Raw genomic sequence first — 10,893 nt, forward strand, 5'->3', positions numbered from 1 at the left:
CCTGCCTTCTGTCTGGAGATTTATAGGTGCTGGTTGATGGATCTTTGTTCCCCATGTTTCCAGTTTTTATGCTAAGCTAAGTTAGCCAGCTGCTTCATGCTTCAAATGACCATTGAACTCTCAGCATGAAAGTGAAGAAAGATATTTCATAAATGTAGAATTCTTCCTTAAACTATTGGCTTATTTTCCTGGCAATATCTCCAGGTCTTTTATTATATTTTTTGTACATGCTCCTCAGCATCTTTGTCTATTTGTCTTTTCTGCCTGTCCAAGCTTGTTCCAGTGATTGTTCCATGATTCAACGATGAATGTGTCAAGGTTTATTCTATCTTTTTTGTTTTCACTATTCCTTGGCTGAGGAGCCTGTTATGTAAAAAACTGCCCTTTTGCTGAGTATTCAAGTCATTGCTCAATGTGTCCTTGAGCGAGACAATGAATTTCGTCCAGCTCTAGGCCGTGCTGCTGTACTGCTATACTGTAGCTCCATAGATGATCTGGACTTTTGACCTTCTTTGTAAATAAATTTTAAAAAACGCATAAATCCCACAGAAATGAATGAATGAATTTTGACTTATTTCACTGATTGTGATGTATAGAATGAACAGAAGGAGCAGCACAGGCGACAGTGTCCCCTGACATAAAAGATAGAAAAAGTGATAATAATGATAATGGACTGACAATGACACCAGCTGATAATGACACCCCTGGGAGACAGAGAAACAGTCTCACCTCAGCATGATTTTCAAATCCTATCTGTCACCCAGTTTGCTTTGTGAACAAGGTGCACATCTAGACTGACAGAGAGAGCGTGTAAACAGAGAGTAAGAAGAGACTGAGAGACAGTGGCAGAGGATGAGATGGCCAAGCAGGGATGCAGATAAAGATGGAGGGATGGATGGGAGAGCAGAGGGATGGAGGAAAATGATGTGGAGGAGAGGGCTGTCACTGAGACTCTGTTAATGATGTACAGATGGCCTGTGAGTCTGCCCTCCCCACACCAGTAATCTAATGAGGAGACGTGGATTACCGTTAACTCAGATTAATTTTTAACATGGTGGAGGAGACAGTGATGACAGACATGATTATTACCATAATCATTCCCACTTTGTCTGCTCCCACTTTGTGTGTACATAGTTTATTTCAATGTGTGCCTGTGTGTGTGTGTGTGTGTGTGTCTGTGTGTGCGTGTGTGATTGCATGGCTTTGAAAATATTGTACGCACGCTTGCAAAAGGTTTTTATGAACCTTGTTCATTTGCATGGAGTCTAGACATGACATCACGTCATCATCCTTTTGTTTTTCATAAACAATTATGTACTGACCCTCAGTCAGGACAGCGCAACATCTCTACATGTAAGACCAGCAGAAAAGACAACAAACCATAAAAGACCTTTTGTCTTAGCATGAACGAGCGAGGAGGCGAAGCAGGAATCAAAAAAACTCCCCCCTCCTCATCTCTCATATGGCTGTAATGTGGAGTTTCATGAAGTGAAGAATGCATGGATAATGGGAGGAGAGGAGGGAGGGCGGAAACCGGAAGGAAAGAGTTTAATGTGGGAAAATAAATGAAAACTGATGGGAGGGTTCAATGAAGAGATTTCAAAGAGGAAATGCTAAAGAAGACAGCTCCTTCATTGTCACAGGATCTTGATAATCAATATCAAGATGATGTATTTTGATATGATAATGTAATTTAGTCCTTCCCCTGATACCTGTTGGCAAGTCACACTGCAGCAAAATCAATTGTTCATATTTTAAAATCCGATGTGAGGAGAAAAATGCAAGTGTGGGGGTAGGGTAAAGGGCTGTGCATGCGTGTGTGTGCGTGCGTGTGTGCGCGTGCGTGTGTGTCTGTGTGTGTGTGTACATGCACAGTTGGGGGTTAGGAAGAGTCAGACAGTGTCTAATCCTCACATACCTCTCTCTTACGACAACAATAACGCAGGATAAGACAAGATAAAACAATCTCAGTCATTGTTGCCTCAGACAATGAACTGTTGTTGTTTAATATGGGCTTAGATCGCACTGAGCATGCTCAGTGAGTATTTTTTTTAAATAAGACTACAGTGAGGAATGCCATTTAGTGCAAATAAATTTTTACAATGCCATGTTTATTTATTAACTGTAACATGCTTTACAAGTTTCACAGACATTAACTGGTAGGTTACATATAATAAAAGATCATCAGATTTTTTTTTATTTTTACTTATTCGTTTTTAAATGTTAAATTTAGGAAAAATATCCACAGCCCAGTGTTTATTGTCACCACCACACCTTGTAGCACACCTCCATCACCAGGCATAGGCACTGGTGATGGAAGCAATACTTCAATGCACAATGATGCATTGAAGTATTGCTAAACATTGTTAATGTTACTGACATGTCAAAGTCATGCACACACACACACACACACACACACAAATTCATGATCATACTGTACATCCCCGCCTGCTGATTCAGGATCCTTGACACAGGGATATAGGCGAAGGCGCTGGGTGGCGAGAAGCAGAGCTGTCACTTTGTCTGTCTGCCCACAATGAGACAAGAGTGTGTGTGTATGTGAGAGAGAAACAGAGAGGTTTCTCTTAATAAGCAGGTCCCTGCACCGATTACCCCAATTAAACAGTCTTCCCATCACCATCTCTGGGTCTGGGCCTCTGAGAGCCTGTTAGCCTGTCTGAAAGAGTTGACAATAGGCCAGGCTGACACACCCAGTCAACTACACGCCACACACACACACACAAACACACACACACACACAGACATACACACTTACATGCTGAAGGACATCTCCACGTAATTTTTCACAATTTCACACTACAATCTCAATTTCTTATGACACCACTAAAAATGTGATGTCTTTCCAATTTGATTCCTTAAATGTCCTACAGTGAAACATAAAAAGTCCATCCCTATCCACTCACCCCAACCGGTCGAGGCAGATGGCCGCCCAAACTGAGCCCGGTTCTGCTGGAGGTTTTTTATTCCGTTAAAGGGAGTTTTTCCTCTCCACTGTCGCCAAGTGCTTGCTCATAAGGGATTTGTTGGGTTTTTAGTTTTAGTTTTTGTAAAGTGCCTTGAGATGATTTGTATTGTGATTTGGCGCTATACAAATAAAATTGAATTGAATTGAATTGAATTGAATAATATGGGAAAGAAGCTGATCTTACTGGCCTTAATGCAGAAAAGAGAGACTTGGGAAGAACTGCACAAAAAAGTAGTGGAGGAAAACACACATGGCATTTTGGTTAACATTTGGATACAAACTTGACTATTTTGTTTGGGTTACATCACAGTTGTCACCTAAATGTGGCCCATCCTCCACAAACTGCATCACAAATACTGTTTGGCATCAGACGTGAATCTGAAATGAAAACCTAGTTTATCTGACACTTGTGTTTGCAAGACTCAGAGACATTCTGACTGCCTGTCTTATTGTTTGACTCTCTCCCTCTTTGTCTTCACACAGATGCATGAACATATTGCTCTCTTTCACACACACAGACACACATACAGTACAGCAGCAGTGTCATCACTGAGTGCTGTGGCCTCATGCTGTCGTCTGGCTGTCACAACCCCAGGGTTGGGCCTGCTGTTTAGAAAAGCCTGCACTGGGCAGATCCTATTTAGACAGATTAAAAAATCCACATCCAGCTGTCTACATCAGTCACCACACTGCCTCTCCGATGGCACCACCACATACACCACTGCTCTACTGCATCCCTGCCTTCCTTTCTCTATCCCACATCCATCTCTTTTTATCCAGATGCGTTACCTTCTCTGTCTCTCTGTCTCCACTCCGCTTACTCTCACTCTCATCTTTATTTTTGCTGCCACGTCCCTGTTAGACTATAATTTAGCACTTGAAGAACAGAAGCTGCTCTCACAGGGGTTTTAACAGTTGAATTAGATTACGCAGAGCACAACAAATGCTGGTGGAGATGAGTTGGCTTTTCTCGGCAGCGTAGCACTGTAAGCTGTTTTCCCCTCAAAGACTTCAGAGATGCAGAAGTGGCATGGCTTTCAAGGTACAGGGTGAGATAGAAGGACTAAACTGTTTCTCTTTTGTCTCATGGATGACACATAAACACTTACATGAATGATAATACAAGATTAGGTTTCCCGTGAAGCAACAGAAAAATAGGATGTACAGGGCCATGCTGAATGTATTATTGAAGTGATTTCAATGCAACAGAACAATACATATGGTACAGATTAGTACCAAAATTAAGACAGTAACAATTTGAGGTACCAAAGGAAAGTATACATTCAGCTTTTTGTAGCAATAGCAGCTTATTTTAAACTCTGCATAAAAACCTTATTGGATTGGACATGGCAGTTCAGCTGTGTGTGTGTGTGTGTGTCTGTGTGTGTGTGCAGGATTGTGTACATGTGTATTTACATGTGTCTGCTTGTACAGCACTAAGCACTGGTGCATGCATGAATTCATATCTGTACATTTTGTATGAGATAGAGGAAGGGGACAGGACCCCCCCCCCCATTAGTTCCTCTTGCCTGAGGCTGAATCCCCGATGATGTCAAACAGTGGTGTAATAGTCCTGTATCTCCCCCCTCTGTCCTTTGGTTCTTCTATCCAGTATATCCCCACTCTGTCTCTCCTCCTCGCTCCATCACCTTGTCACTTCATGTTTTCTCCACATCCACACACCCATCATATTTGCGCTCATTTTGGAAAATGGCAGCTATTTGGAAGTTGCAATATTTTCAGACATTTTCACACAAACCAAACCTGCACTCTTTGAGTAGAACTCAAATTTCCTGGCTTTCCTGGTTTTAGGAAGGGGTTCAGTGATGTGGCTTCCTCTGCTTTTCAGAAATAAGGTACTCCACTGCTTATCTGACTCCTGTTGGTATTTGCCTAAGATCTGGGCTAACAGAAATGTAAGAAATTAAAATGTCAGAAAGCACTCGTGAATTTTTTATTTTATCTTTCACTCTTTGGACATCATGTCTGTGAGCGGACACTTGTATCATGGCAGCTTTGGACACTATTGCTCTCTAGACCTACAATATTTATGACACATGTTGTCTTAAAAACCTGAAAAAGGGCTTTTTGGGCAACACCTAACAGGTACATTATTATATGATCATTTTCAAGAAAATGTTATTTGAAGTTATGTTATTTTATTTATATTTAGTTATTAAGCAGTTATTGACTTCATTCAGACCTTCACACCTAGTAAATTATTCTCCATATGAGTGGAGTTGTATGTTTGTTCACTGTTTATCTGGCCTGTAAATAAATAAAAAATATATTTAATTTTTATATTTAAACAGAAACAAAGACATAAATGGATACACTATTAATCAATATTTCTCTAATGGACTTTAAATGTCTGTTATAATAAATGTCATTCTTTGACAGAAAGTCATCTGGAAATCAATCATTTCTCTCTTTACATTAAACTCAACCTATAAACTATAACTATAAACTAAAACAACTGTCCCAGAACTTTTATAACTTGTTTTGTTAAATTAGAAATAAATCACATAATTCTGAACCAAACACGTCTTTGGATTATTATATTAGAAAATTACCCATGAAATGCTTTTCTACGACAATGTTGTTAAATCAGCAGGATTAGAAACTGTTTAAAAACTGTTGGTATCTGTGTTCAAAGTAGCACAATATCACAAACTTAAGGAACTGATATCAACATGACAAATTTGATATTTCCCATTTCTTCTTAGTCTCAATTTTATATCACAGACAGTCTGATATGGGATTAAGGGAAATCTGAGTCTGAGTTACTTCTCAGCCAAACTCTGCCAAAGAATGCTTTCCCTCAGAGATACTGAAAATAATACAGGGCTGGAATGTGATATGCTCAAGTCAGCCAACAACAACTCCTCAAAGAGTAGTTAAAAAGAGCTTTATCATTGACAGAAAGACAGATACACTTACTTACTTACGTACACACATGCATACATAGATGGATAAAATGACCTAAAAGGCTCCATCACCAGGAGGCACTGAGTCGACCAGTTGGACAGATACTGATATAAACAGCTTCACAACGCGCTGTTAACTCCCCTGTCAACAACTAGTCCCGACGGGTTGTCTTCACGTGAGGGCAGAGACATGAAGGAATAGAGGGAAGGCTTTGGAAAATAGATGACAGAAAATGAAGGAGAAGAAGTGGGGTGTGTGCACAAGAGGCTTCTCCTGTCTTGGCCCTAATGGTCCAAATGAGGCTGGGGGAGAGGATGGGGGTGTGTGGTGGAACTGAGACTGAGGGAGAGAGAGTAGGGCTGTGGGATAGTTGGGATGAAGGGGTCTGTGCCTGGAGACTGAGGCAGACCAGAGCTAAGTGACTCAGGCTCAACACCATATGAGCTGGCAGCTTGTCACATCCCAGCCCATCACCCGAGCGACCAGATAGCACAGCCAGTTTCACTACAGAGCGGCTCCAATTGCTTCTAACTCACACACACATGTGGTTCAAATAATTTCATGGTTTTATTTTAGATTTTTTTATAAAGACAGAGTCACATCAGTATTTGAGGTGTGTTTTTAGGTAGTTATGAGAGAAGAGTCTATGATACTGTGTTGTGCCACATTACACAGGGAATCATACTTTGCTGCAAACAGCAGACCAGTTTCAAAAGTGAACCATGGAGAACTGGAAGAGGTTAACTTCAGTCTTCTGTTCTATGCTCTGTGGACAGACAGGTATGTGTGTGCTCTTAATCTGGGGAAATGATGGCATCGGGATGCAGTGTAGGAAGATGACAAGAGAAGCTGGAGGGAGCATGGTGTTCTGGGAAAGTCCAGGCTTGAAGACATCAGAATCATTCACAGAAGTGCACATGGTAAATTGTATTTCCCAATGTCAGTGGCTTCTTTCAACAAGACAATGAACCCTGCCACACTGCAAACAATGTTAGAAGGGTCTAAGAGACACAGTGAGAGTTTAAGATGTTGACCTGGCCTCCAAATTCTCCATTCAAGAACCTATTGGATGTGCTAGAACAAGTATGATCTACAACAGAGCCACTTCACAGTCTACAGGACTTGCAGGATCTGCTGCAAACGTCTTTGTCCCAGATACCCTAAGGTTCCTTCAGAGGTCCTGTAGAGTCCCTGGCAGGGCAGAGCTGTTGGTATGTGGCACCAAGGCGTTAATGTCTGTACAAATAAGTTAGCTAACCCCCATGTTTCACCCAAAACTGCTGTAGTGTGATGATGACTTGACTCAAAGCTGTGTGTCTGTGTGCAAATTTACTGTATTGTATATAAAATCCCATCTCTCTTCCTCTCTTTGCCTCCTTCTCTCTTTTTCTAAGAGAATCGCACACTGTTTATGCTGCGACACACACGCTCCTTTGTCTCTCATTGGAATATTCATGCCAATTAAAACTCACTACCTAAAAATAGACACGTATGATTATGTTGGCAGGGAGCAGAAATCCTGTATGAAAATGAGCTGTGTATTATTAATGAAAAGAGCACAGAACATACCATTTATTCTTATGTTAAGTTATTCAGCGGGGCTGGGCTTGTAGTTAATGCTCTGAGGCAGTTAAAAGGTGAATTCATGACATTTCAGCAGAAAGTAATTGTTTCTAAATTAAGTGCATGGGATTACAGCATGTTGGTGATTTTTTTTTTAATGAACTGTATTCAAATACTGGTAATTCCCAAAAAGAATATTCTGAAAAACAGGATTATCTGATACCCTGAAATAACAGGATAAATAGCCATGTGCTGGATTTGTTGTGAAGATTCAGCATAGTGTGGGCAGGTATTGCTTATGTTGTGAGGACATGAATGTATTTACACAGTCACAATCAGGGGACTCGATTTCATTTTGGGAAAAAAGCAAGTTGCCATAATGGAAGTAATTTGGTTTAGATGGTGAGATTTAGGTTAAGGCTGGAATAAAGGGTTAACATCAGGGTTTAAGTCAATGTAATGTCCCTGACTCTCATGATTCTGTGTGTGTGTGCCAGAAATGTTTCTGATTTTAAGACACAAAATAGGCAAACACACGGTTTTTTTTTACAGGCTGGATGTGACATCTTGAAAATAAAATCTTTAAACATTTAGTTCAGTTGGTTGCCTGAGATCTCTTCCTCTTTTTGCTGTCCTTACATCTTCATAAAGGCAGCCTGAGTAAGTGCATCTGTCTGCCTGTTCCCACAGTGGTGACCAGGTCATGTGATCCACACACAGGGGTGTGTTGTCACGAGGTAAAGATATCTGCCTCCCTGCAAAGGAAGAAAAGCGACCCAGCGGCCCTTTCTCCATGGGCTAAAGTTACGGCTCAGTCGTTGTGTCTTAGCTAAGAGCAAACCGAACCCTCACTGCTCCTCTGTCTGTGCTACAATTAGTCTGCCTCTCTCCTGTACTTCCTCCACAGATCCTGGTCAGCCATATATCCGATTTCTTTTCATTCACCCTGACGTTTGCTATTATAACATCATGCAAAAAAAAAATCTCCTGAGTTTCTAAAATGTATTTGTTTAACAGCTACATGTGCTTACAGAGCCTTAAGAGTGATAGTATATCCTGCAAGAGAAGCTGAACTGGTTTAATAATAAACCATAATTTTACATCAGGTTTGTGGTGTGGAGGCAACATGAGCACAGTTGTGAAATACACAGACAGGACCATTGTCGTTCCTTATATTTACAGTTTATGAGTGTCATCTTAACAGTACAGTACAGAACAGTACTGTGGATGTTCACCTCTTCGGTTTGAACTGAAACACATTATTATGAGCTACAAAATGAAAGCATTGAGTTCTTTCATTAGACAGAATAAACTATGAGATGGATGTGGATCACTTTCACCGTGAAAGTCTGTATTGTGTGCACGTTTTAAGGTAACATAGTACTGTGATCTTTCCAGCATTATCAGAAATGATTTGTCGCTGATTCTCCGGACTGAAATCATTGGATATCTCGTTTCAATTATGCTCTCTCTGTCCTACTTTCTATTTTTGGTCTGTTGCCTTTACACCTGCAATCCAGTCTTATTTTCTTCGTGTATTATATTTATTCAAGTTGTTTGAACAGACATGTTTAATGTGACCGTTGTCTGTAATGGTCAGCCATCAACAAAATCTCTTTACCCACATGAATGGCATAGGCAAACAAAAAAAAAAAAAAATTAAAGACATCCAATATCTATGAATATAAGACCTCGTAACAACATCAAACTAAATTTAACAGCAGTCAAGAGCCCATATCATTGTCACTCTCCTCAGGGCCTTCACAGCACAGTGTTTGAGAACCTTTCATCATGAACCACCAGTAAATGCCATGAGATTGCTGCTTAAAGCTCAGAAAAAAAGAGAGTGAGTAAACTTTGAGTTAACATTAATGGCATAAAACCAAATCAAGAACAGAAATAACATGGATGAACATAACTGTCTGAAATATTAAACTTCTGGAGCCTTTATGTTTGCAGAGGATGAAGTTAGTTAAGAAAGGAGAAGAGGAAAACAAAGTCAAAGGACAAAGCAGTGGGAAGACAGAGAGGAGAGAGGGGAGAGATACACAGAAGTGTCCATGTCGCTCATTCTGCAAATAAACAAAAAGTAAACACCAGTGGAGGAAACACTGTGACACTTGATGCTGCTGATCGCTCCTCCACCTGCCCAACTCAAGTTTCCCAGAAGGCCATTCTGCCAGCCACAGGACAAAAGCAGCGCAAAAAGCCAACACCTTTCTTCTCCCAGGGTGCTCAGAGACAAAAGAGGGAAAAAAAAGTGATACAACACCTTTGTTTGCTGAGATTAAAACATGTTGCATTCTTCGTCTCTATCCCATCCTCCCTCCTCTCTCCCAAGAGGTAACTGTACCAGGCGAGACATGTACTGTCACTGTCAGTGAACTCTCCCTACTCTTGGTAGCTCAGAAAAATCTGCCTTATTGTTTCTGTGTTTCTTATTATGGTGTTCCCATTGTGGTGCATCATTGTGCACGCCGTGATTAGTAGATCAGCCTTGGCACAGGGTGAATGAGCAGGCCTATCCTTTTGCTGGGTCTCCTGTGTGATACAGGTATAAAGTTGATGATGTGACCAGACTTGTCTCCCAGCCTGATTGTAGTGAGTGAAACTGAATAGCTGTGAACATAAAAGAATACCTAGCCTTACCTTTCCATACTGGGAATCTGGCTCTGATGATAACACCTCAGGAATTCAAAAATAGACAAACACAAGTGCCATGAGCACTACTATTTCAAGGGATAGTATTCACTGAATAATTGTCTGATCCGTCTACTGTGATAACACAACACTTTCAGGTGTAAGACACACTTTATGTTTATAGTACATGCCTAATAAGTTGAGCCATCCTCTTTCATACTTGGCAACGAGTCTTATACAAAACCAGTGACTGTTAAAATTCCCCAAAATTAGAGGAGTCAGGATTTGAGGCAACACGCACATCCAATCCACCAATCTATCACTGCAATAGTACCCTTGGCAAGGAGGGTCGCTGGAGGCACACACTGTCTCCACGGGGGGTTTCTGCCAATCTGGCAACCGCAGTGGGAGGTCTCACTCTCATCAGCAGTGTAGTATCCAGACCACTCGTCTACTTTTCCTCACACTCTTGTCCGCAAGGCTTTAAAATTGGGATCACAAGTGATATGCCTACAGGTAACACATTTCTTGTTTTAAAGGACGTACTTTCTAAAGAAGAAATAGTCCCAGTGAAAACTGTTTACAGTGAAATCTGATAATCCAAGATAATCTAGATTGCTTCAATTTTTTTTTAATTCAATTCAGGTGACAAAACTTTCAGAATAAGATTTGTTTATCTGCTATTATTATATCACTTGCACTGCTGAAAGTTTAGTTTACATTCTCTTTTAAGTTGTCATGGACAAAAGGGTCCTAAAATAGTCAGAAAAAAAAAA

This window comes from Mastacembelus armatus, chromosome 9 (assembly GCF_900324485.2).
Source record: "Mastacembelus armatus chromosome 9, fMasArm1.2, whole genome shotgun sequence".
NCBI classification, from domain to species: Eukaryota; Metazoa; Chordata; class Actinopteri; order Synbranchiformes; family Mastacembelidae; genus Mastacembelus; species Mastacembelus armatus.